At 45.9% G+C, this 27964-nt stretch overlaps 1 protein-coding gene across 3 annotated transcripts in view; it reads right to left on the reverse strand.

The window, feature by feature from the left end:
• Window positions 1-27964, reverse strand: part of LOC115642983 (leucine-rich repeat and fibronectin type III domain-containing protein 1-like protein) — a 223718-nt gene that overhangs the window by 138487 nt on the left and 57267 nt on the right. Inside the window, exon 2 of one of the 3 annotated variants that reach the window (XM_030546723.1) lies at window positions 14375-14538. The exons of the other annotated variants lie outside the window; for them this stretch is intronic. The gene's annotated coding sequence lies outside the window, so the exon portion shown is untranslated. The remainder of the gene's footprint in view (window positions 1-14374; window positions 14539-27964) is intronic. 3 annotated transcript variants of the gene reach the window in all.

Genomic DNA, 27964 nt, shown 5'->3' on the forward strand with positions numbered 1-27964 from the left:
CTCTGGAAAGCGATCTGAACTCTGATGCACTGGCCAGGTAGACAGGAAAAGCCCCGCAAACTTTTGAATTTCATTTCCTGTTTGCCCAGCATGGAGCTCTGATCAGCACGGGTGGTGATACAGTCCCAAATCCAAAAAGAGCTCCAGCATGGACCGTACGGGAGATACTGGATCTGATCGCTGTATGGGGAGACAAATCTGTTCTATCAGAGCTCTGTTACAGAAGACAAAATGACAAAGCATTTGAAAAAGTCTCCAGGCTATGATAGAGGCCACAGCAGGGACTCAGCACAGTGCTGCGTGACAAGCGTAACGGAAAGCCAAAGAATCAAATGGACGCTCATGGAGGGAGGGAGGGGGGGACTGAGGACTCCAGCTATCCCACAGTCCCTGCAGTCTCTGAAAAGCATTTGCATTCTTGGCTGAGCTCCCAATGCTTGAAGGGTCAAAAACACTGTCCAGGGTGGTTCAGGGTATATCTCGTCAATTCCCGCCCCCGTGAAAGAAAAGGGAAAAAAATCATTTCTTGCCATTTTTCAATGTCACTGTATATCTACTGCATGCTGCTGGTAGACACAGTGCTGCGGCGCTGAACATCAGCATCCCCTCCCCTTCCTTTCCTGATGGCAGACAGTACAAAATGGTGGAAAACTGTCTTCAGCCCATGAGTGCTCCTGGCTGGCCTCAGTGAGGTCGGCCGGAGGCGCCTGGGTAAAAATGAGTATGACTCCCTGTCATTCCTGGCAGATGGTACAAAATGCTGGGTAACCGTCCTCATCATAGCAGCTGGAGCCTGAGCTCCATCAGCTCCTCCCTCCCCCCCTTTCGTGTCTAAAGAAAAGATTCTGTACTCTCTGGACTATCATAGCAGCAGGAGGCTGCGCTCCTCTCCCCTCCACCCTTCAATGTCCTGCGTGGACTATCATAGCAGCTGGAGGCTGCCTCCCCCTCATTTTATCTCGCTAAAAAGTCAGTGTTTCTTATTTCTACATTCTTTATTACTTCATCACACAAATGTGGGGACACTGCTACACTAGCCCAGGAGGGGTGTGGGAGGAGGGAAGCAATGGGTGGGGTTGCTGCAGGGGCATCCCCTAGAATGGCATGCAGCTCATCATTTCTGCGGGATCTCTGGGACTCTGACCCGGAGTGGCTGTGCTCTCTGGCTCTCTAGTAGACTTGCCCCATATTCTAGGCAGAACAGACTCTATTTTTAGATAAAACATAAAGAAGGGAATGACCCAGGGAGTCATTCCCATTTTGGTCCATGCGCCCCCGGCCGACCTCAGCGAAGCCAGCCAGGAGCACCCATGACAGCAGCAGATGGTACAAAATGATTGATAACCATCATCTCATCGCCAATTTACAATGGCACATGGTGCAATAGGGATGGTAACATCTCTGCTACCTTGCAAAGGCAAATGAATGCTGCTGTGTAGCACTGCAGTACCACCTCTGTTAGCAGCATCCAGTACACATATGGTGACAATGACAAGAGGCAAAACAGGCTCCATGGTTGCCATGCTATGGCGTCTGCCAGGGCAATCCAGGGAAAAAGGGCGCGAAATGATTGTCTGCCATTGCTTTCACGGAGGAAGGATTGAGTGACAACATTTACCCAAAATCACCCGCGACACTGTTTTTGAACTATCATGCACTGGGATCTCAACCCAGAATTCCAATGGGCGGGGAAGACTGCGGGAACTAAGGGATAGTTACGGGATAACTACCCACAGTGCAACGCTCCAGAAATCGACGCTAGCCTCGGTACATGGACGCACACCACCGAATTAATGTGCTTAGTGTGGCCGCGTGCACTCGACTTTGTACAATCTGTTTTACAAAACCAGTTTATGTAAAATCAGAATAATCCTGTAGTGTAGACATACTCTATGCAACATAGCCGGAGGAAGAGGAGGTAGTCCCACTGCCCACCTTATAATCTTTAGCTTGGTGTTTGGAGCACTCTTCTGGGATGTGGGAGACTTCCCTCTATGCCTGAGGCAAAGAGGATTGAATGGGGTCTCCCATCTCCCAGGACACTGCTCTGACCACTAAGCTACAGGATATTTGGAGGTAGTACTCCCTCTCTCCCCACTGTGGAAATTGTACCAGTTTGGAGCAGGGGGGCAGGACCTGGGGTCCACCCTCCCTGGTGGGTGTCCTAACCAGCAGTCTACAGAGTAATTTTTAGTCTCTCTCTCTCTCGCTCTGGCCCAATGATTAAGTATCCACAGTGCAACAACTTCAAATACTTAGAGCAGTGGGGTGGGAAGAGACAGAGAGAATGAGTCAGAGTCTCCTCCAGCCAGATTTTGAATGGCACTGTCCTGAATATGCCAATGGGATCGGGCTGCACACATGAGTGAAACTGACTATGCCCATCTTCCCCCCAGTTCATGAAGCACTCTGAGGCTTAGGCGGGCGATAGGAGGCAACAGTACAGAGGCTCAGTGGCAGAAACCTACATACCTGGGAAACTTTTACCCTGCAGTTAGGTACTGAGTTAGGTTAGGAGCCTACAGGATTAGGCAGGAGTTTCGTGAAGCACCATGCAGCCTAAAACAGCTAGGCAACTAAATCTGCGATTTAGGTACCTATGTACCTTAGTGAATACGAAGCCTTAGGTGGTTTTTAAAATGTTACCTTCACCCTACAAAATAGCATCCACTGACTCTAGAAGAAAGCACCGTATTATCCAAAAAGCTCTTTAAAGAATGTAGAGGTTTTAAATACTTTCCAGACTCCACAGCAGTAACTGACTGGGTCAAGAAAGTCTAATCGGAAACTAAACAGGAGAATTACCTAAAAACCTGCAAGTTTGAGGGTATTGAGCACTCACCATTGATCTCAGTAATAATTCTAATCTACCTGTCTAAAATAGCATGACAGGGTTCATCACAGTGAAGTTATAAAGCCAGCTGCTGTGGAAATGCCTGAACATAGCTCATACCCATTAGGGCTAGTACAACCTACTCTCTGGTAAGTCCTAAAACACTGAGTAGGAATTATACTCGGGGATAAAACAGTTATTCATCGAGATTCTTCACATCCGTCACCCTTATTTCAATGCTTTTATACAGGGCCTGATTTGCAGAAGTACCCAGCACCATGAATCCAGCTGAAGACAGCAGGAACTGCAGAGGGGCTCAGAAGCCTCTGAAAATCAGGTCCTCAGTCACTTAAGATCAGTAAATTTAGGAGTGTTTGAGAGAGCGGACTGAGCACAAACCTCCATTTGAAAATGGTTAGGGGTCCACAAATGAAAGACTGCTCTAAATCAAGATTGGATGCCTTTTGGGAAGAGATTGGTTAACCAAATGCAAGCTATTGGGCTTAATGTAGGGGTAACTGAGTGAAATTCTCTGGCCTGGTACATATGGGAGGCCAGATTAGATGATCTAACCCAAAGTGGGTCGCCACCCTGTTTAAATTGGATCGCCAGGGCTGGCATTAGACATGCTGGGGCTGATGCCCAAGTCCCACCACTCAGGGCCGAAGCCAAAGGGTTAGTCAGTCAGGTTACAGGACCCCCGCCTGCGGCTGAAGCCCTTGGGCCTTGGCCACTCCATCCAAGGCAGTGAGGCTTAGGTTTTGACCCCCTCATCCAGGGCTTGGGAGGCTTTCGTTCTCCCTCCTGGGGTTGTGTAGTAATTTTTGCTGTTAGAAAGGGGTTGCCGTGCAATGAAGTTTGAGAACCCCCAATCTAACACTACATTCCAGCCTTAAACTCTATTAACCCAGGACTTAAGTGAAGCCTGGATTTCATCTCACGTTTCTAACTACGGATTTCTGTTGATGCTCTTAATTTTCTTCTCTTTTTTAAATCAACTGCTGGGATTTTTAAGAGCTTGGCTAGCACCACACTACCAAAGAACGGGCCAATGCCAGAAAAAATTTGGCAGTCACAGTAAAGTGGCACAGAACATGCTACTTGTGTCATGGGAAACAATGGCAGCCTATACTTGGCTGAATATGCTGCAGTTCTTGAAGTACCAATGGAGTTTTCCTTGCAACTGCATCAGCTGCTGCTAAGGCTCTTCTAATTTAAAAATGGACGCCTTTGTGCCATGATGTAACATTAAGTGAGAAACTACAAACTGAGTAACTGACATGACCTGTTAAAAGCTCAAATTGACAGCACAAAGCCTTGTTTAGGAGAATCCATTATTGAATAGGAAACTTGAGTGTTTAAACGAAATATTCGAAGCAGAAACCTCAACAGCTCACTGAAGAGTCCTGCAAATGCATTAAGTGCAACCCACAGACCCACCATGCTAAAATGCAGATTATAATCCACACATAAAAATGCAGATTCTTGTTACATTTGTTTGATTAAGGTACAGAACTGGGATTCACAAGATCCAGGTTCAACTCCCAACTCCAGTCAGGAGCACTCTGGAGTACAATGGCAACATTTACATGCGCAACTACGTTGCCCCCACTTTAGCTGCTAGAACTTCTACCCTGTGAAGTTACATTGCATGCTCCTACACTTTAGCAGTCACATAAAGGGAACTCAGCAGGAAAGAGAAAATTATAAAGCAATCTTAAGAAGAAAGATTTGACTTAAGGGCTACATATAGTTTTGATAGAGCCAACTCACTCTTTTTCTTCCTTGCTTTTTTCTTCCTTTTATTTACTTGAAGTGCAACGTGAAGTTTTTTATTCCTTGACAATGGGAAGTTATAAGAGACATGCAGTGAGAATGTGGATGTGATAAACTAGGAACAAAAAGGCTGATGTGAAGGCAACTTGTGACTATAATGTAAAGTCCTTTATTGTGTTACCGCCACACATTTCCATGCTGCAAGATAATCAGAGCTGACTTAAAGGTGTAGAAATAATGCAGCAACAATAATTTGTGAGCAGCAAAAAGTACCTTCCATGTTGACTCTCCCCTCATATAAGTAAAAGTGTACAGAATTCCCAGGTTTACACTAAATAATACAGAACACTTTATTCTAATCAAGTGACCTGCAAGATGCAAAATTAAAGGTAATGACATGCAAAGCTGCTTGGCTGTGCAGTCAGATTGACTTCTAAGCAATGCGTAAAAAAATTAAACCAAGGCACCTTATGTTTTGAGCCCTGCTCATTCAGGTTTGCACCCCCACAGCACTAGTTTTTGCATAATTTATATGAAAAATGTAGTGCTTTCTAAGTCACACTAGATCCATGCTTTCCAAACAGGATTTCTAGCTGCTCAATGAGACACTCTCACAACAGCTTCCTAAGGGGCGATAAATGAAGAGCCACCATAAGCCCAACAGGATCTCCGATACGGAAGGTAGGGTGAATTGGACTTTAAAAAGTGAAGTTCTAGCTACTCACGCATTCAAAACTTGAAATATTTACCAAGCAGCGGGATGCCAGCTTTGAGGATTCCCCTCCACAAAAATGCCTGAGGCCACTGCTCAGTGTACTCAGCAAAAGGCTGGAAACAGCTGAAACTGGGCAACTGGAAGGGCAGAAAATGAACCAGATATTGGACTCAGAACAAGTTAGGCAGCACTCCCCTGCCTGCCCCAAGAATCCTCTGTGGGATGTATAAATAGAACCCCTATTTTACCAACTCAGCTTTATGAGCTCCTCAGTCACTGGTTAGTATGTCAAAATTACATTAGGCATGGTGAGTAAATTCAAGCATAGTGCATGCATGCATTTTCTACTTGTCCTTCAAACTATTGCAAAAAGTGACTTACAATTCACTGAAGGCACTGAAATGTGAAGGGATGACTTGTTCTTCATTGGTATCCCTTTTGTTATGTTTTTTTTTCCCATGTCTGGGAAAAATGGTTCATAAAATTAGTCATTCAGAAGATTGTTGCTTGTAAAAAAAAAAAAAGGATCCTATTATGCCATCATGTAACTCATGCAATTAGTGTTCTGGCATCACAATTCCCAAAGCTGTCAATGGAGTTGCATCAAGGACAAAACTGGCTCTCCCTGCTTCAAGGTTGGATACAGCCCAGTGCTCTGCTCTCACTTTCAATTTTAGCTCAGAAATGCAGAACCCTACTTAGTGGCATCTACTGGAAGCACAAGTATCTGGATTAGACATGGTCAGAATTTTTCAGTTGAAACAGGTTTGTTTTTTTGTTTTTTTAACAGAAAATTGGTGTTTCAGAGAAGTAAAGCTGTTTGTGAAAAGTGTGTGCTTTTGGGGGGAAACTGAGTTGTTGAAAACCTAAAGGTTTTTGGTTTTTCAAGAAAAACTTTAAATTTTCTGTAGAAAAAACTCTCTCTTTCTCCCATTTGCTGATTAGCTCTAATATGCATGTTCTTTTGGTAGGAAATTGTAGAATTGCATGTTAGATGTATGTTAATATGAAAAGCATGGACAAAAACAAATCTCCCACATCTTGGAATTCAAAAGTTTTAAACCAGTAGTTTACCTGTAACCTCAAAAAACTAACTAGTATTAAACACAGAATTACTATGCAAGGCACTGCAGGTTCTTGGGACCTGGCATAAGCTGCACAGAGCACTTCTGGTGGATACAGATATTTAGTTGAAATGCCCAGTGGAGGTGTTTTGATTAAGCTTCAGTCTTTGGGCAATTGAATAGAAGAGTATGCATGCAGCATGGCCACACACCGCTGTGGGCTCACTTGACAGACTCTTCATTATACTGAACAAACTCCAAAAGATAATTGGTTTGTGAAGCACTGGAATTTGAACTGTGAAGTCTAAAACTATGTAATGAGAGACATCATCAATTCTGATAAATTAAAATGGTAAACAAAAAATAAAGCTGTTTTTACGTATTGTCTCTTCTCACTAAGAAGAGCAATAGACTTTAAAAGAAGCCATGCAGTGGAGGAAGTTCCTACAAGGAGTAGCAGTCTACATGACAGGTATCACCAGGGAACTGTGTTTAAATAAAAGCTATTTTCACAGTTGATATTTTCAAGCAGAACTTCACTGTGGACTCTTTAAACAGTACATACTTTATTTGAATATTAAAAACAACTTCATCTGATTGTTAATTAACAAAGCTGAACGGAAAATAGTTTGCAATGGGGCCTCTTCCAATAAGGCTATGTCACAAATGATATGACATTTTAACCAAGAGGAACCACTAGGAAAGCTCAGAAATGCTACTTAACATTTAATTGCTATTTTACTTGGCTGTCAGCAATGTGGGGTAGAAGTGAGTACTTCTCTGTTGTAAAGTGTTAAACATTTTGGGGTGTTCAAATAATACACAACATGATTATTAGCCCCCAAAATCAGGTCTGTCCCTATAAAATTGGGACATCCGGTCTTCCTAATTATTAACCAGACCGTGAACCAAACCAAGTACCCTTTGTTCCATTCCAACAATGCAACGAGAAACACAAGGAAAGCTGATTGTTCCTCCTGGCATGAAGGTACGTGGTGGTAGGGATCTCTGGCTGCTCTAAAGCCATATAAGCCAGCTGTACACCCATGTCTTCCCAGTCCATCAGGTATGAGACATGAGCAGGTGAGGACATAGCCAGAATAAGCAGTTCCCCAGTGATCCCCAGCCACAGTAAGGTACTGACATAACTGGCTAACTGACAGGTCTCAAAATGCAGTTGTAAATGGGAAACAGTCATCAAAAGGGCATGCTTCCATTGAGGCCCTGTAGGAATCAGTTATTAGCCCTATGCTATTTAACAGTTTTATCAATGACCTGGAAGAAAACAAAATCACTGAAATTTTTCTGATGACACAAAAATAGGGGACTGATAAATAATGAAGAGGACAGTCACTGAATCAGAGTGATCTGGATTGCCTAGGCCTAAGCAAACAATGTGTGTGTTTTAAGTCAACTAAATGTAAAATGTATACATCTAGGAACAAAGAATGCATACAAAGGTCTTGCTTACAGAATGGGAGACTATCCTGGGAATCAGTGACTCTGAAAAATATTTGGGGGTTGTGATGGATAATCAGCAGAACATGAGCTCCCAATGTGACACTGTGCCAAAAAAGCTAATGCAAATCTGGAATGCATAAAAGGGGGATTTTGAGGAGGAGTAGAGACATTATTTTACGTCTGTATTTGGCACTGGTGTGACCACAGCTGGAATAACTGTGTCCAGTTCTGGTGCCCACAATTCAAGAAAGATGTTGATAAATCAGCAAGACCAGATTATATTCACGCAAGACTTCTGAAGGAACTTAAAAATGAAACTGCAGAACTACTAACTATGGTATGTAACCTTGAACCTGAAAAGAGAGAAGGAAGGGAAAAGAAAAAAAAAAAAAAGTTTCTCCCAGCAGGTAGCTGGCCCACCAGGAAACATCTGTACCTAGTGCAGGCAGATCTGTGGTTCCAAGATCAGATGTTTGCGTCATCTCAGGATCCATATGTAATTCCGTGGTAGAGATGATCCTTGAATCGAGGGATCGCCAATGATGCTGATACTTTGTGACCTATCGCTTAAAACAGCCTGTGTACCAAATGACTGGCAGATAGTTAATGTAACGCTAATTTTTTATAAAGGCTCCAGAGGCAATACTGGCAACTAGAGGTTGGTAAGCCTAACTTTAGTACTATGCAAATTGGTTGAAACTTTAGTAAAGAATTATCAGCCAGACAGAGGAGCACAATATGCTGGGGAAAAGTCAACACAGCTTTTGTAAAGGCAAATCATGCCTCACCAAGCTATTGGAATTCTTTCCGGGAGTCAACAAGCATGTAGACAAGGGTGATCCAGTGGATATAGCGTACTTGGACTTTCAGAAACCCTTTGACAAGGTCCCTCACCAAATGCTCTTAAGCAAAGCAAGCAGCAATGGGATAAGAGAGAAGGTCCTCTCATAGATCAGTAACTGGTTAAACGACAGGAAACAAAAGGGTAAGAATAAATGGTCAATTTTCAGAATGGAGAGAGGTAAATAGAGTGTTCCCCCAAGTTTTGTACCAGGACCTGTTCTGATCAACATATTCGATCTGGAAAAGGAGGTAAACCGTGAAGTAGCAAAATTTGCAGATGATATAAAATTACTCAAAAGAGGTAAGCCCAAAGCTGACCACGAAGAGTTACTAAACTGAGTGAGACCGAGCAACAAAATGGCAGATGAAATTCAATATTGGTAAGTGCAAAGTAATGCACATTGGAAAAACATAATTGCAACATTACATACAAAATGATGGGGTCTAAATTAACTGTGACCATTCAGGAAAGTCACTGGAGTCATTGTGAATAGTTCTCTGAAAACATCTGCTCATTAGGAAAGAGAATGCCACTAAATAAATAAATGGTATTCCCACACCTGGAGTACTGCATGAAGTTCTCGTCACCCCATCTGAAAAAAGATGTATTAGAATAGGAAAAGGTAGAGAGAGAGGCAACAAAAATGATTAGGAGTAGGGGCTTCCACGTATGCTGGAACAATATGTACAGTGGTTAAGAGCCCCCATCTTGGCCTTGGCCAGCTCTGGGCTTAGGCAGCCGCTTCCCACTTTGTGGCCCAGACACAACACCTCTGCCATCCCCCCTTACACTTTCCAGCTTTTAATGTCAGTCCCACCTCCCTGAGGCAGCCCAGCCCCCTTTTCACCTGGGACACCTGTTCCTCCCAGGTCTGGCTAAAGATGCACGTTATCAGTGTCTGCCAGGGCCAAGTTCTCCACCGCCCTCTGCTTGTCTAGAATCTCCCCAGGCCTAGGCATGGGGTCAACATCGGACACTGTGATGGCTTTAAGATTCCGATAGCCCCCACAAAACCAGATCATCCTGTCTCCCTTGGGGATCAGCCCCATGGGTGAGGCCCATGGGCTGTAAAATGGCTGGATCCCATCTAAAGCCAGCATGTTCCTGACCTCTCTATCCAGGATCTGGGTTGCTTTCCCAGTGACTCTGAACGGGGAACACCTGATGGGGGGATTGGCTCCCACCTCAGGGAAGAGATCCCCCTGGGGGTCTTCCCCCTTCTCCATCCAATCCCCTCTTCAGGTCCAGGGGTGCCCTCACTCTCCTCCCATCCAGCAGCTCAAATGGGAAGAACCCTGTGGATTCCTGGGGCACTGCCAGCTGCCTCCCGATTCCCCCCAGTTCTACTTCCCGTTCAGGAGCCCATTCCCGGTACAGGAATCCCTTCTCCGGCAGGACTGTGTCCCTGCAGCCTTCCCCAAGGGGGTTTGCAGCACTGTGGCCAGCAATTTCCCTCAGCTTCTCCAAGGAGGGATCCCTCTGCAGCTCGGTCTGGGATTCAGCTGCTGGGGAAGGGAGTGGAACCTGCTCCCTCTCGCTGGCTGGGCCTGGGGTCACAGCCCCCCTGAGCCTTGTCCCTGGTAGCTCCCTCCCTGCTGTGTAATCACTTCCCAGCAGCACGTCTGGACCAGGCAAACCTGTTTGGCAGCTGACCTGCCCTGCCTGGGTGTCCCCGCACTCAGCTGGGGTCTCAGCTCCCCCCGTGCTCAGCGCTGCCCTTGCTGTCCCAGTGGGGCCAGGCAGCAAGCTCTCTGCTCCGGTCATAGCATCAGAGCCAGCGTGAGCCCCCTCTCCGGTGTGCAGGGGGGCGGGGAGCATCTCTCCCTCCCACTCAGCCCCAGGGGGCTGGTTACAGGTAGGCAGGTATCCTGAGCCCAGCAGCCCTCCCCCCTGCCAGCCAGGTCATTTGCATTTTCACTGACCATTTCCATCCTAGCCAATTGGTTCCCTGGATTTGAATTCAAACCCTTAGCCGTTACAGGAGCGGGGCCTGGATCCTGTCCCATGGGGAGACAGTCACCCCCCAACAGGGCCTCCGAGCCGATATCCTGGAGAACCCCCAACTACCAGCCAGCCCGACCCCTCCTGGGTCTGCACAGGGATCTGGGCCATAGGGAGGGTGAGGGGCTTCACCCCAGGGAACTTCACCCAGGTCCCACAGTCCCCCAGCATCTTGGGTTGCACCACCACAGTTCTCTCTGTCCCAGGGTCTCGCCCCCGCAGGCGTGTTTCCCCACTGACCCCTGGGCAGCCCCCTATGTCTCTCTGCTCCACCATCACCAGTCCATGCTGCTGCTGCTTCTCCTGCAGCTTTTCCTCAGGCTCTGCTCCCATCCCATCCGTCTCCAATCTCCTGATGGGGAACCCAATCGTGAAGACCCTCGTCTGATAGGGGACCAGACTCCCGGGGATGCCTGGCTGATGCTCCAGCTGCTCTCAGATCCTCTTGTAGCCCCATCTGGCCAGGAATCTGCTCCTCAGAGCGGTCCTCCTCCTCCAACTGCACGATTAACTGTGCCTTGGTGAACGTCCCCATGCGTAACCCTCTCTTTGTGCACAGGATCACAATTCCTTCTTAAGGAGATGGTGATAGGCCATCACTTCACCGTTCCCAAGTGGCTCTGGACTCACAGGCCTGTGTGCTCTGGGCTCCCCCATGGTTTCCAGGAAGAACCCCGGGTGTGCCAGCCCTTCTCGTGATCACCACCTCTTTGCCAGGGTTGAGCTGCAGACTCCTCCGCCCCTGGGACTGCTCCTGCTATCCCCAGGGGAACCCTGCTACTGCAAAATCCTTCTCTCTCCCAGGGTCGAGCGACAAGCTCCTCCGACCCTGAGACTGCTCGCTGCAGTCGTCAGGGGGACCCCGTTACTCCAACAGTCCTTCTCGCTGGTCACACACTCCCAGAGGTTAACCACCCCCTGAAACCGTCCCTCTCTGAGCCTTCAGCACGCCTGGTCCTCATTATCCCTCCTTTGTTTTACTGCTCCCCAGTCACTTGCTGCAAGCAGCGCCATTCACGGGGTGCAGTACATCCCACCACTGCCACCAGTTGTCACTGCCACCAGGAGTCACCGGGCGATGCTCTGGAACTGCTCCCCACCAAGCCAGTCAGGACTTTGGGGAGCCTCCTCTCCCTCGGAGCAGACTTGTTCAGAGCAAGAAGCTCACACGGCTTCACCTCCTGGGTCTCTCCTTGGAGCATTAGGCATCCTCTGTCCCTCCGGGCGCTTCCCAGAGCGAGCCCGCCTCAGTGGGGTCCTGGGGAAGCCACAGGGTCCTGCACCCCCACTGCGCAGTCAGACGTGACTCTCAGCCAGCCAGTAAGACAGAGGTTTATTCGATGACAGGAACAGGGTCTAAAACAGAGCTTGTAGGTACAGAGAACTAGACCCCTCGGCCAGGTCCATTCTGGGGGTCAGTGAGCCTGACCCCCACGTCTGCCCTCAGCCAGCTCCAGACTAACCACCCCTTCCAGCCCCTCCTCTCTGCTCAGCCCCTTTCCCGGGCCAGGAGGTCACCTGATCTCTTTGTCTCCAACACCTTCAGCTGGCACCTTTGCAGAGGAAGGGCCCAGGCCATCAGTTGCTAGGAGACAGAGTGCCAGGCATTTAGGTGCACTGGCCATTGCTCTGCCAGATACTTAAGAACTGCCATGGGGATACTGAGGCACCAACACAGTATTCAGAGAAAACATTAAGAACATTCCCAGTTCGTCACAGGGTGCTGAGAGCCATTGAACAAATCTGTAAACCTGTATGTATTGGAAAGTATTTCAAGCCAGAGGGTGCAGCAGCACCCTCAGTTCAAGCACCTATGTGAGCTTCCATGCAAGGAGAGAGTAAAAAGACTAGGCCTGCTCAGCTTAGAAAAGATGACTAAGTGGGGACATGATAGAGTGAGGAGAATCTTGAAGTGCGTGAAGAAAGTGAACACCACAAGTGAACATAATGCAAGAACATAATTCAAGAACCAAAGATCAATAAATGAAATTAAGCAGCAGCAGGTATAAAACAAACATCAGGAAGTATTTCTTCACACAACACATAGTAAACCTGTGGAACTCATTGCCAGGGGATGTTGTGAAGGCCAAAAGTATAATGGAATTCAAAAAAGAATTAGCCACGTTCATGGAGGATAGGTCCATCTATGGCTATTAGTCAAGATGGTCAGGGAATGAAATCTCATGCTCTGATGTCCCTAAACCTCTGACTGCCAGAAGCTGGGAATGGACAACAGGGGATGGATCAGATGCTAATTGCCTTGTTCTGTTCATTCCTCTGAAGCATCTGGCACTGGCTACTGTTGGAAAACAGGATATTAAGCTAGCAGGATCATTAGTCTGACCCAGTATGACCATTCTTATGGTCTTATAAATTGGAGATGGTTCAGAGAAGAGTTATGAGAATGATTAAAGCATTAGAAAACACGCCTTATAGTGATAAACTCCAGGAGCTCAATCTATTTAGCATAACAAAGAGATGGTTAAGGGGTGACGATTACAGTTTACAAGTATCCAAATGGGGAATATTTAATAATGCGCTCTTAGGTCTAGCAGAGAAAGGTATAATACAACCCAGCAGCAGGAAGCTGAAGCTAGACAAATTCAGACTGGAAATAAGGCATACATTTTTGACCATGCGATAAATTACTGGAACAATTTACCATGGGGTGTGGTGGATTCTCCTTCACTCTCAATTTCTAAATCAAGATTGGATGTTTTTCTAAAAGATTTGCTCTAGGAATTATTTTGAGGAAGTTCTATGACCGTTGTTATAGAGAAGGTCAGATTAAATAATCATAACAGTCCCTTCTGGCCTTGGGAACTATGAATTATACACCAGTGTACTTCAAACATTTTCAAGCTGCTCTAAATTATGGTGAGGCCAGCAGATACCTGGTTTGAGGAGCAAAGAGCTGCAAATTTATAAAAAACAGCTAAAAAAAATTGATGCAAACTAAGAACAGCACTTTAATTATCAGTTATTTTAGCTTACATTCCTCAAAAACTTGGTTTCTATTGGGAAAAATATAGAAGTGATTCCAGCATGTTCTTTCAGCCAAGTCTTCTTCAGCTGTTATCCTTCTCAACTGAGCAATCAAGATAGAAACACCCAAGTAGATGACTCTTCAGTATTCTTTCCCCTAAGTGACTGACTGAGCTACTGCTGTAACCAACTTTACTCTCAGGAACTCAGTTTACAGCAAGTCTGGCTTCAAATGTTGATTTTTTTAAATGAACAGAGTTATCTCATAGCTGTTAATAGTGGATACAGAATAGCAGCAACTGTTTGTAAATTGGAAAAATATTACTTGAACATAGCAGATGGATGCAAATATTCAAGATACATATGAATCATTTAGTGTCTGAAAGCATATATAATGGTGTATGCGTTCACAGCCTCTGCTTCATGCATGCATGAAATTCACCCCACGCAGAAGGCCTATCCATTTCTTAAGACCTGAAAATGCAGCATAACCAAAACTGAAGTGCTGTATTGGTCCTGTTAACTCTGGCAGGCAACATGAAGTCTGGAGATGAGAGGCAAACACCATGTCTTGCAGGATACAAATGGTGAACACAAGTTTATTCTTATGACTGTTTTAATTTCTTAGAAGTACTCAACCCAGCATTATTGATGGCTTGGGTGCATCTGACGTCATTCTCCTCCAGTTCCATTACCTGATTTCACAGTCATGGTCTAATATGAGGACAGACCCTTGCCGGAGCCAGCATCTCCCTGATGACCCCATCAATGTAACTACAAATCAAGAACTCTCAAACTGTGGTCCATGGATCACCTGTAGACTGCATACACACCAGAGCACACGGAGTACCATGGGTGCCTGGGGAAAGAAAGCAGTACATGAGAAATATCTTACAAAGTGAGCTGTAGAATGAAAACATTTGTGTTCTACTAATATTTATAGCTGTAAGGTTATATCAGATGTATTGTACTCAAAACTCTATATGTTGCCTGCTAGACCCCACCATAACCTTGAATACAATAGAGGAGTCTCAAAAAGGCATAGCTCAAGGCTCAAACATCAGGCTCCCTGGAGTCACAGGTTCAAATCCCCCAACAGCATTGACTTTACTCTTCACTCTTTTAAAGTTGACAAATGATGTTGCAAGCAGTCAGATGAGGACAAATCTTTTGTAGGAGATCTAAAAACCATAGCCTTGTTTGTGCGTTACAAACAAAAGATCCTATGGGGCACGTCTGTTTTTTTAAAAAAAGAGCAGAGTTTTGCCCAAGTCTTGTCCAGAATTTACTCTCCCTTGTCACTATTGTATGGACTGTGTATTAACTGATTGCCACCCACTGCCCCAGAGGTATTTACTGGTGCTGTATATAGCTAATAAAGCACTTTGGGAACGAGTGAGTTGAAAGGTATTTATATAAATGTGAGATGTTATTACAGAAGATGATGAACAAGTGTTGGGTTTGAGACCTAAGAAGCAGAAAAATATGGACAATTGCCTCTTAATAATATAAACACTTGTTTCACATTATTAAATCATCATGACATATTAGCTATACTGCAGTAATTCCTAAAGTTTCCAATCCCATTGTTCTGGTCGCTGCACAAACATGTAATAAAAAGACAGTTCCTGCTCCACACAGAGAAATTATTTCATGCAATTACTTTGTTCCTTGGAGAACTACTGAATATGTGCGTATACACACTGCATGAATGAGGGGAACAGAATACTTCCTAGTACCTTCTTTAATTCCTTTCACTGTTGCTGTGAAGTGTGCAATTTGTTTTTCGTTAATAACTGTAGTGATAACCAATGGGGGGGCCCACCCATTTCCAGATATTGCTGATACTGCCTTTTGTTTGTATGCAAAATTTAAATTTGTTTTACTGTGAAGACATGTAATGCTCACTTCATTACCGAAAAGGAGGGGAAAACAGCATGAGCTTCTGATCACAACGCAGCAAACAGAATCTGAAACAGCATGAATGGCACTGATGCAGTGGGCTCCAAATGAGCTGCTGCTGTCAAAAAAGTATTCTAATGGAAGAGCTCTCTTCAGTCCCATTCGCTTGTTATGAAGTTAAATTGCTTTAGCGCTTGTGTTACTGACACTTCATTTTGTTCTGTCTGTCTGCATTAGGTTGTATTAACTTTATTCCTCCATCCAACACTGACATTGCTCATGCAGTTTTCCTTACTGCAGAAGGAACGGGCACGGGGTCTGAAGTCCTGGAGGATTTTTCCTTTTGTGCTCACAGATTGCATTACACATATTTCTTACTGTTTTCTTTCCTAGTTCTGTAGAACTTGCTACCAGCACAGGTTAGTGAAGAGGTGAGAAATCAGATTTCATTCCCTCTGTCTCATCCACAGCCTGTTGATTTGCTCGGAAGATCACGTGAGTGCCAAGTAACTGTCAGCTTCAATAAATGCTCAGCTACACCCCACACAAACCACAGTAGCTTTCTGGGGTGATGCAATGCATAAAATTGACCAGCTATCTTAGGAGTCTATGAAGACTGTAAGAATGAATCAACAGTTTGATTATTCATCTGCATTGTCATGAGCACATAAAAGTTAAATGCCTAATGGTTTCTCTCTTCAGCCACTCCTAAATGGCAGCTGAGTCAGATTGAAAAAATGTTCCCAGTTCTAAGAAAATAAGAATGGCCATACTGGATCAGATCAGTGGTCCATCTAGCCCAGTACTCTGTTACTGGACAGTGCCTGATGCTAGCTGCTTCAGAGGGAATGAACACAACAGGGCAATTATCGAGTGACCCATCCCTGTCGTTCAGTTCCTTTCATGGAAGTGGATTAATATGGTGCCAGGTATTATTCATTTCACTTTCTTGTAAAAGCTCAGGTAAGCCAGACCAACATCTAGTGCGGTTTGAGTCCCATCCCTTCTGTGGCTTCACAACAAACACGGCACAGGAAACTCTGCTGGATGTGAAGCCTGACTTTCAACTTCCTGGTTTCCCACATACTGATGCAACTGACCGGACCCTCCCACTCCCTGCTGGGTGCCAGGGTATCAAAGCACTTTGCCATGCAGGCTTGCTGCTTCTCCTTCCCTTGTTACACTGTCACTTTGATAGCAGCTGGCTCTCTAGGTGGCAATTCTCCCTTTTTCCTGCTTCTCTTCTTGTTCACATCTGGCTTCCTGGGGCCCCATTTAGCCTTTGTGACCTTTCCTGGCCCATTAAGTGATCTCTCTACAGCTTCTCTGTGAGTTGCAACCACAAGAGGGTGACTTAGGTTATGCTATGGTGACTATATCTGCATAGCTATACTGGCACCATCCTGTAGTAAAGAGACAGCCTATACTAACAGAAGGGGTTTTTGGTCAGCGTAGGAATACCACCTGTCGCCCATAGGGCTAGCTTGCCTTTACTATATTCACTGACCTGCTTTTTTTATATTCAGCAGTAACCCATGGAACCTACACGCCTGTATCCTGTAAGACACTGGCTTCAGCAGTTAGCATGAGACTTGATGCCTATGAACTTTGGCATAAATAGCCCCAATGGTCACCTCCAAGTTTTGGGGAACTGGAAGTAGAGTGTAAGGGGGAATTTTGTCCCTAATGACACCAACCAACCACAGAAACATGAGTTAACACCAGCTTCAGGGAAGTTTTGGAAAGAACATCCAACCACAAAAGTGCCATGCAACTAATTGACATATATGATAATGAATAATATACTAACCTATAGAAGGACACTTCAACATTAGGAAGGGGAGGAAATACAAATAAGGAAGAGAGGAGAAGCCCCTATTGAATATGTATTAGACATGGTAGCATCTGCGTAATATGTTATAAAAGTGGCATCCCAGGCTGTGGGCAGTAGGGGGGGAGGGAGAGAGAGAGAGATGTAGCCCTTGGGAGATGTCAGAATGATGGCCACTGAAGATGAGGAAGGTGACAGGGATGAGGAAGATAATGACTAACATTTCAGGTTATTCTGCATGGGATGGTGGGAGTATGGATGTTCAGATGTACTCTCTATATTATCTCTATCTGCCTTAGATAGAGGCCACACACCTCTCCAAACAGCAGCACCTACACTTACCAAAGCATTCTTCTGTTGACATAGTTGAGTCTACACTGGGGGTTCGGGTAGCATAACGACATCGGTCAGAGGGGTGGTTTTTTCACAACCCTTCACCAATTTAGCTATGTCAACTTAAATTTTAACTGTAGACCAAGCCTTAATCCCACATGCTGAAGCAGGTCTGATTCCATCCACTAGGGGCAGCTGTGATTTACACACTAGCTAGCACACACCGTTAGCTCCTGCTTTCTTCCCTGTATAGTACCAAGCAGATGACAGTTGCACTGGAGACTGCTGTCCTGACTCCAACTTGCTCCCATGTTGCACAGACCTCTGGGCGTGTGCATTTCCGTAGCTAATCCAGCACCCTGAGGTCTACGGTCAATGAAAGCCATCTGTTTGTATTTAGACCATGGTACCAGGATCATCTATTTACAGGGGCTTTTTCCTTGGCAGTATGCAGAGTTGCATTCATGTTGGGTTTGGCGTTAATCTGTACTGTCAGTCAACGTGTGCATAGTTTTCTGTCCATCTGCTTTGACCACCTGTTGATTGAGGCTTTTTTTTAATACTGTAATATAAATTAAAACACAGCCTTCTATTCACCTGATCCATCTCCTAAACACAAAACAGCCTGGTAACAGACAGAAGTGCAGTATAATATTTGCATCAAATTACAATGGCTTTTACAACTAAAATTATCAGACTGGAAATAATCCCTACAGAACTGTACATTTTATGGGACAGGCCCCTATGCGTGGACTGCATGTAGTGGGGTGCTACTAAAATACTACTACTGCTGCTGCTAATATATTTTATTTAGATTACAAGGTACATGTAATTAACTTGAAGGACCAAGCGTAAAAATAGAGAAATAAAGTAACTCCAGTTCCAAATTTTGAAATGATAAAAGCAGAGTTCAGTAAACTGATCTCATGCCTTGTTTTGTTTGAATCTTTAGGATGCAAATTTGTCGCTCTCTGAATATGCCACTAGGTTTTTTACTTGATTCAAACAAGATTTTGTCCCCAAAGTGAGAGAAACATCTAAGCTTAGCTACAGGGGATTTTATCATATCCTGAAAGAAACAAAAGATAATTCAGATGGACCATTTCTGATAATACATGGACTAAAAATAGAACAGGCAAAATGAAACTGATGAGAACGTAGGGATCTGAATGTTTAGGTTTAACAACTGGGTGCACTGCTCCAATAAATCTAAGTTATTGCTGTAGTTCTAATTGCACCGAAGGTCCCCTAAACATAATTTATTCTTTTTAAATTCTTCCTTCTGAAGCTGGCACAAAACAAAAACTCCCTACAGCTACAAGCAAGAGGAACTGACATCTCCAGGATCTGCATGAAACCCTCAGCTCAACTCTTAACCACAGATATTTAAAAACCTACAGAGGAACGATCAGTGGAAACATAAAAGCAACTGGAGTCATCATCTTATTGGTTAAGGGTTCTGCTGAAGGCAAAGAAATTAATGGTTTCTATCCTAAGGTAACACCTTGACCTAGTTAAGAGCACTTTGCAAACATCTAGTGCTAAAAACTGACTGAACAACATTATAAAAGCAGCAAAGAATCCTGTGGCACCTTACAGACTAACAGACGTTTTGGAGCATGAGCTTTCGTGGGTGAATACCCACTTCGTCAGATGCATGTAGTGGAAATTTCCAGGGGCAGGTATATATATAAGCAAGCAAGCTAGAGATAACGAGGTTAGTTCAAACAAGGAGGATGAGGCCCTGTTCTAGCAGTTGAGGTGTGAAAACCAAGGGAGGAGAAACTGGTTTTGTAGTTGGCAAGCCATTCACAGTCTTTGTTTAATCCTGAGCTGATGGTGTCAAATTTGCAGATGAACTGAAGCTCAGCAGTTTCTCTTTGAAGTCTGGTCCTGAAGTTTTTTTGCTGCAGGATGGCCACCTTAAGGTCTACTATAGTGTGGCCAGGGAGGTCGAAGTGTTTTCCTTCAGGTTTTTGTATATTGCCATTCCTAATATCTGATTTGTGTCCATTTATCCTTTTCCGTAGAGACTGTCCAGTTTGACCGATGTACATAGCAGAGGGGCATTGCTGGCATATGATGGCGTATTTTACATTGGTGGACGTGCAGGTGAATGAACCGGTGATGGTGTGGCTGATCTGGTTAGGTCCTGTGATGGTGTCGCTGGTGTAGATATGTAGGCAGAGTTGGCATCGAGGTTTGTTGCATGGATTGGTTCCTGAGCTAAAGTTACTATGGTGCTGTGCGCAGTTACTGGTGAGAATATATGTTTCAGGTTGGCAGGTTGTCTGTGGGTGAGGACTGGCCTGCCACTCAAGGGCTGTGAAAGCGTGGGATCATTGTCCAGGATGGGTTGTAGATCCCTGATGATGCATTGGAGGGGTTTTAGCTGGGGACTGTATGTGAAGGCCAGTGGAGTCCTGTTGGTTTCTTTCTTGGGTTTGTCTTGCAGTAGGAGGCTTCTGGGTACACGTCTGGCTCTGTGGATCTGTTTCCTTATTTCCTCGTGCGGGTATTGTAGTTTTGAGAATGCTTGGTGGAGATTTTATAGGTGTTGGTCTCTGTCTGAGGAGTTAGAGCAGATGCAGTTGTACCTCAGTGCTTGGCTGTAGACGATGGATTGTGTGATGTGTCCGGGATGGAAGCTGGAGGCATGAAGTAGGCATAGCGGTCAGTAGGTTTTCGGTATAGGGTGGTGTTAATGTGACCATCACTTATTTGCACCGTGGTGTCTAGGAAGTGGGCCTCCCATGTAGATTGGTCCAGGCTGAGGTTGATGGTGGGGTGGAAGCTGTTGAAATCGTGGTGGAATTTTTCCAGAGTCTCCTTCCCATGGGTCCAGATGATGATGTCATCAATGTAGAGTAGGTAGAGAAGGGGCATGAGTGGACAAGAGCTGAGGAAGCGTTGTTCCAGGTAGGCCATAAAAATATTGGCATATTGTGGGGCCATGCAGGTGCCCATAGCAGTGCCAGTGATTTGGAGATATATATTGTCATCAAATTTGAAATAGTTGTGTGTGAGGATAAAGGCACAGAGCTCAGCAGCCAGTTGTGCTGTGGCATCATCAGGGATACTGTTCTTGACAGCTTGTATTCCATCTGTGTGTGGGATGTTTGTGCAGAGAGCCTCTACATCCATGGTGGCTAGGATGGTGTTTTCTGGAAGGTCACCCATGCATTGTAGTTTCCTCCGGAAATCAGTGGTGTCACGGAGATAGCTGGGAGTGCTGGTGGCATAGGGTCTGAGCAGAGAGTCCATATATCCAGGCAGTCCTTCAGTGAGAGTGCCAATGCCCGAGATGATGGGGCGTCCAGGATTTCCGGGCTTGTGGATCTTGGGTAGTAGATAGACTAACCCTGGTCGGGGCTCTAAGGGTCGGGGCTCTAAGAGTATGTTGATTTGTTCCGGTGTTAGTGTAGGGAGTGTCCTGAGTAGATGGTGCAGTTTCTTAGTGTATTCCTCAGTGGGATCCGAGGGAAGTGGCCTGTAGAATCTGGTATTGGAGAGTTGTCTGGCGGCCTCCTTTTGGTAGTCAGACCTGTTCATGACGACAACAGCACCTCCTTTATCAGCCTCTTTGATGATGATGTCAGGGTGGTTTCTGAGGCTGTGGATGGCATTGCGTTCTGCACGACTTAGGTTATGAGGCAAGCAATGTTGTTTTTCCACAATTTCTGCCTGTGCACGTCAGCGGAAGCATTCAATGTATAGGTCCAGACTGTCATTTTGACCCTTAGGAGGAGTCCATATGGAGTAGTTCTTCTTGTGCTGTTAGTGGGAGGGTACCTGTGGATCAGTGCACTGTTCAGTGTTGTCCTGAAAGTATTCTTTGAGTTGGAGACGGCGAAAGTAGGCTTCCCGATCGCCGCAGAACTGTATCATGTTGATGGGGGTGGCAGGGCAGAAAGAGAGTCCCCGAGATAGAACAGAGTTTTCTTCTGGGCTGAGTGTGTAGTTGGATAGATTGACGATATTGCTGGGTGGGTTAGGGGTACCATGGTTGTGGCCCCATGTGGCAGGTAGGAGTTCAGACAGCTTACAGTCCTTTTTCCTTTGTAGAGAGGTGAAGTGAGTAATGTAGATCTATCTTATTTTAGTGAAGTCCGTTTGTATGGAAGTATGGTTATTAATTAGAGTCTCCAGATTGGAGAGCTCTTTTTTGATGTTTTCCTGTTTTGCCGTATAGGATGCTGATCCGGTGGTTCCTCAGTTTCTTTGATAGAGTATGGCATAATCTCTCACTGTGGTCTGTGTAGTATGTAGATAGCAGTGGATTTTTTTTACCTTTAGTCCATTTAGTATGATGTCCATCTGTTTGCATTTAGAAAGGAAGATATCTGCCTATATTTGTGCAAGTTTCTTCATCAGGTTGATGGATCTACAACCCATCCTGAACAATGATCCCACGCTTTCACAGGCCTTGGGTGGCAGGCCAGTCCTCGCCCACAGACAACCTGCCAACCTGAAACATATATTCTCACCAGTAACTGCGCACAGCACCATAGTAACTTTAGCTCAGGAACCAATCCATGCAACAAACCTCGATGCCAACTCTGCCCACATATCTACACCAGCGACAAAATCACAGGACCTAACCAGATCAGCCACACCATCACCGGTTCATTCACCTGCATGTCCACCAATGTAAAATAAGCCATCATATGCCAGCAATGCCCCTCTGCTATGTACATCAGTCAAACTGGACAGTCTCTACGGAAAAGGATAAATGGACACAAATCAGATATTAGGAATGGCAATATACAAAAACCTGTAGGAGAACACTTCGACCTCCCTGGCCACACTATAGTAGACCTTAAGGTGGCCATCCTGCAGCAAAAAAACTTCAGGACCAGACTTCAAAGAGAAACTGCTGAGCTTCAGTTCATTTGCAAATTTGACACCATCAGCTCAGGATTAAACAAAGACTGTGAATGGCTTGCCAACTACAAAACCAGTTTCTCCTCCCTTGGTTTTCACACCTCAACTGCTAGAACAGGGCCTCATCCTCCTTGTTTGAACTAACCTCGTTATCTCTAGCTTGCTTGCTTATATATACCTGCCCCTGGAAATTTCCACTACATGCATCTGACGAAGTGGGTATTCACCCACGAAAGCTCATGCTCTAAAACGTCTGTTAATCTATAAGGTGCCACAGGATTCTTTGCTGCTTTTACAGATCCAGACTAACACTGAGGCTACCCCTCTGATACTGAACACTGGCTTGCATATGGTGGTAAGGAGGAGGGAAGATAAAATGTCTGTTCTGGTGATTGGGAGATCTTTCACTCAAAGGACTAAATCAGTCAATTCAACTTCTGTAGTAACAAGGAAAAGCCAGGTGGACAGAACGTCTCCAAGCAGCCTTGAACCATTGCGGCCTGTGGCTGGGAAGCAACAATAAAAAGTCCAGAAAGAAAAATAAAGAACCATAAACTGAAAAGATATCCCCCCCACCCTGAGATGTTTTGCAGGGTTCATTTTTCTCCTTTTAAAGTGAATTTAGTGCTGGCAAAAGGCACTGCCCTGACAACCACAGGGTCTTGAGTCTCTGTTGTTTAGTCACTGAACAGGTATAACACAGGCAACTGGAAGACAAGTTTCACACCCACACATCCCTTCAGGGTAATAAGGTGCTTCAGTCTCTAAATCGGATTCAGTCCTTTGGGAATCTTGCTTAGGTTGCCAACAGTCTGTTTAATTCAGTGTTTCAAATTATGCTGCAACGTCATGCCTCAAAGCACCCTCCAGTAGAGCAATAAACAGTGATAATGGCTTGCTATGATGTATACGCCTACACGGCCAGAAGGCCAGACACACCTCTGTGCAGAAAGCCAGCACAAGTCCCTGAAGGCATAAATGGTATTTAGGGGTGCATCGGCCTTGGGATGAATTTCACTCGGAAAGCCTATTCTCAAGGGCTTTGCTGCGTGCCAGCAGACTCAGCTAGGTCGGAGGAACATCCAAACTCCATGTGACGGGTTCAGTCACAGAAACCCTCTTGAGACAGTCTCAGCACACCAGGTGACAATCTCTGAGCCCATTTTCCCTTAGAGCTTGGGACTCCAGAACCCTCTCTTGTTGAGCCAGATACACTAATCTGCTGCAACACAGACCAAGGGTCTGACCCATACCCCCAAAGCTTCAGACTTAATTGAAAATGGCTTAGCAAGTGCTTCTGTCTCCAGCACCCAGACACACAACTCCCAATGGGATCCAAACCCCAAATAAATCTGTTTTACTCTGTATAATGCTTATACAGGGTAAACACATAAATTGTTCGCCCATGTAGACGTGCAGACTCACTCCTGCAGCGCCTCCTGCTAGTCTGTTCCAGGAATTAGCTCTCCAGCCTCCGGAGCGCTCTCTGCAGGTCGGTGATCCGCTGCCTCTTGGTCCTCATGTCCCTCCCAGGATCTGGTTCCCTGTTAGTTGGGATGCTGCCCCCTGGCAGTAACCCCTTTCTCTCAGGGTCTCCCCTCTCTGGGAAACCCCCACCCATTCTCCCCACCTCACCTCAGTATCAGGCTACTGCCAGTCACCATCTAGCCCCCACGCCCTGGGGTAGACTAAAGTATCAGCCTACTCATCACTAGTAAGGTTGGGTTTGGACCTGCTGCCTTTGCCTACCCCTGGGCTGCCCTCCACAACCCCCAGTACCTATTGGCCTTATGCTAGGCTGCAGCCTGGGGCTTTCCAGGCTGGAGCTCCCCAGCTCCTCTGCCTTTCCCCAGCCCTGCTCCACTCAGGTACCTTGTCTCTAGCTTCCTGCAGCCAGGCCCATCTCCCTCTACAGGCTGAGGAAGACTGCTGAGCTCCCGGTTCCCAGCCTCTTTATACAGGCCAGCTGTGGCATAGCCCAGCTGCAGCCACTTCTCAGTCAGCCCAGCTTAGCAGCTCCCAACCACAACCTTCCCCCAGGGCTATTTTAAGCCCTTCAGGGCAGGAGCAGGGTAAGCACCCTGCTACACACATCCCACTCCCGCCCCGATACGAAGTGGAGGGACCTCCTGCCACCTCTGGAGGGTGAGGAGCCCCGGTGGGTCAGCCTCTACTCCACCTTGGTCCCAAGGCCCACTGGGGATATCAGTTGGCGGCTCCTTCATGGGGCCTTGAGCACGGGCGTGTACTTGGCGCGGTTTATTCCTGTCCCGGACACCTGCCCCTTCTGCGGCGTGAGGGAGACCCTGGCGCATATTTACTTAGAGTGCGCCCGGCTGCAGCCCCTACACCGGCTCCTCATTAACATCCTTTTACGTTTCTGGCTACACTTTTCCCCTCACCTCCTTCTCTACGCACTCCCTATCTGTGGCCCCACGAAGTCCCGGGACCTCCTGGTCAACTTCCTCCTCCCCCTGGCTAAAAAGGCCATCCACGTGACCAGAGAGAGGAGGTTGGCCGATGGAGACCCCAGCGACTGTGGGGCTTGTTTCCGATCCATGGTCCGTTCACGCATCCGGGCGGAGTTCCTCTTGGCGGCGTCCACTGGCTCCCTTGACGCCTTCGAGGAGCAGTGGGCGCTGTCCGGGGTTCTCTGCTCGGTGTCCCCGTCAGGTTCCCTTCTTATGACCCTTTGACCTCACTCCTGTCCCTGTTCTTCTATTAGTTGTCCCCCGAACTCAGTGGGTTCTGTGGTCCTGTGGGTCCTCCCCTTAGGCTGGGGGGGGATCCTTTAGCAGTGGGCGGGCTTCGCCTGCCCACTTCCCAGACACCCAATAGATACACACATCCCACCTCACGATCCCCTCCACCACCAAGGGAGGTGATTGTTCTACCTGCATAGTTTTCCCCTCAGCTGGGCCTGCGGGACAACCCATTCCTGCTGCAGGTGCTCCAGCACGAGGAGCAACCGGTCACCCTCCAGAAGGGTTTGGGTGCCCACGCTAGCCTGCTTAGCTCCCACGTGAATTCCCCTTTCGGGTTGAGTCTCCACCATGACCAGTCTTGCCCCTGCGTGGATTCCCCTGTGGAGCTGGGGTCCCACAGTGCATGTCAATAATATCTCACTCCATAATTTTGGAGGGTCCCCCATTTGTCTGCTTTGGTTTTGAAACAAGGTGAATTTTGCAGTCGTATCTATTCCTCCTTGCACATTCTATCTTGCAGCCACGCCTGGGCTTCATTCAGAAATACAGAAAGGTTCTAATCCCTGCACATTGTTATTGTGTTTACCTGGGTATTGCTGTTAATAATTTAAATGGCTCCACATCTCGGAGTTTGCCTAGAGCCTCCCTCCTGCTCAGATTACATTCACAATAACTTCATAAGGCTGATTCTTGGAAGCAAATAGTCTGCTGCCAGGTACAAGGCTCATCAATATCCAGCCTTCAAAAACTGAAGCTTGATGGCTGACCAAGATGCACATTCTCTAGGAAAAAGCTGCCAAAGTAGCAGGGCTCCTCAGAAAGAAATCTTTCCTCTGAGACTGGGGAGCCAAGGTCAGCTTCCAAACCCAACAACCCCTGCTTAATGTAAGTGATATTGCTATCAAACCAAAGAGGAATCGTTTGGCTGATTCTTTTCTTTGCTGAGTAATTCTCACCTGCTCTTCAGCTCAATATTGTGTTCGTTTTCTCTGATTTGCCTCTTCTCTATCTATGCCAGATTCAGTTTTCTGGCTGCTTCCGCCTCTTTCACTGATGCCTGGCTACCACTCTTCTTGCCAGGACAAAACGGTAGGGAAGGGGGAAGTTTGCAACTCCTTCTGCCAGATCTGCTAAATGGACTTGCTAAGATTCTCATGTGATTAGTGAATTTAGGTGCCCAACTTGACATGTCAAAGATGCCTGATTTTCAGAGCGCTCTGAACATCAGGCCCCTTTAAAATGGCTCATGTGGGGCACCCAGAATCTTTGACTGTTTAGGAAAATCTTGGCCTAGTTGTATTCAAATTGGGAGTGACCTTTGTTCAAAAAGAGCCACATCTGATCCATATCCCCCTCTGCTGACTAAGGCAAGTCGTAAAACTAGTAAGGGAAGGGTTCTGTCATCCAGCCAGGGACAGACAACCTTAATAAAAGCATAGAATATAAAGGCAGAAAAGACCTGCAAGGGTCTCTCTTCATCCCCCTCAGCCTACACAGCAAGACAATTTTCTAGCACTTTCTCCAGCCTGATTGTGTAGAAGGTCTCATATTTCAAACACTAAGATTTCATTCTCAGGAGTGATTTCCTGATAGTCAGCCTAAATTGCCCTCTCTTTCCGTCACCCTATTCCTCCTAGCTACACCCACTTCTGCCACTGTAAACAGTTCCTCTCTCTGGTAAGTATTTATTCAATTAGGTCCCAATCCTATCATCAGATCACAGAGACAAAATGGTCCACCCACGCAGATCCAACTGCAGGATCAGGTAGTAAATACCTGAAGAGCATTACAGGCAACTCATGGCCACAGTATTCAGTTAGCATCTGATTCTGAGAACCCACAATCCCAAGTGGAGTTTGTGCTCATCTCTTCTGAAAACTAGACCCTTAATCTTGTCTTGTCAGTCAGTCCCTCCAGCATCCTAGTCACATCCTCTTTCTTGACAGCCTTTGGACTGAATGAAAATTCTCACTCTTGTCTGTTCAGGGAAACCAAAATCCCATCCATCTGCATCAGTTTATAGCCTAGCATCAGCCCGAGATTCTATACTGAAGGGCACATAAAATATATAATCCCTTAGGCTCAGCTCCTAGGTGGGGATGAGAGCTCAATGATCCCTAGCTGGGCAGCATCCAACTGACTTCAGTGCAATACTGTATGTATCCTAATTCAGTATCAGTGCCTCAAACTGTAGACTCACTGGGCCGGGGATTCATTTGTCCGGGAAGTATCATGTACATCCGTTGCTATATAAATAACCCATCATTCTCCCCAGGGCCGGTGCAAGGATATTTTGCGCCCTAGGCGAAACTTCCATCTTGCGCCCCCTCCCCCAAAATCACATATATTATACACAATACACGGTCACAAAATTGTGCCCCAGACCTTTTTTTTTTTTTTTTTTTTTAAATCTGCCATGAGGCTGCATCAACTGTAAACGAAAAAAAATGAAATTTTATTCCTATCAGTCCTATTTCTTGTTCACTATTAAAAGTAAAGGACAGAGAATGCATGTCACTTACCATAATTATTTGAATTTCATCAACTGTTTGACGTAAATATTGATTAAGAGATCAAGATGACTTTCCCTTAAAATTAAGCAATGTTGATTGTAATCAGAAATACACCTT

The sequence above is a fragment of the Gopherus evgoodei genome, unplaced genomic scaffold (assembly GCF_007399415.2).
Source record: "Gopherus evgoodei ecotype Sinaloan lineage unplaced genomic scaffold, rGopEvg1_v1.p scaffold_48_arrow_ctg1, whole genome shotgun sequence".
Taxonomy (NCBI): Eukaryota; Metazoa; Chordata; order Testudines; family Testudinidae; genus Gopherus; species Gopherus evgoodei.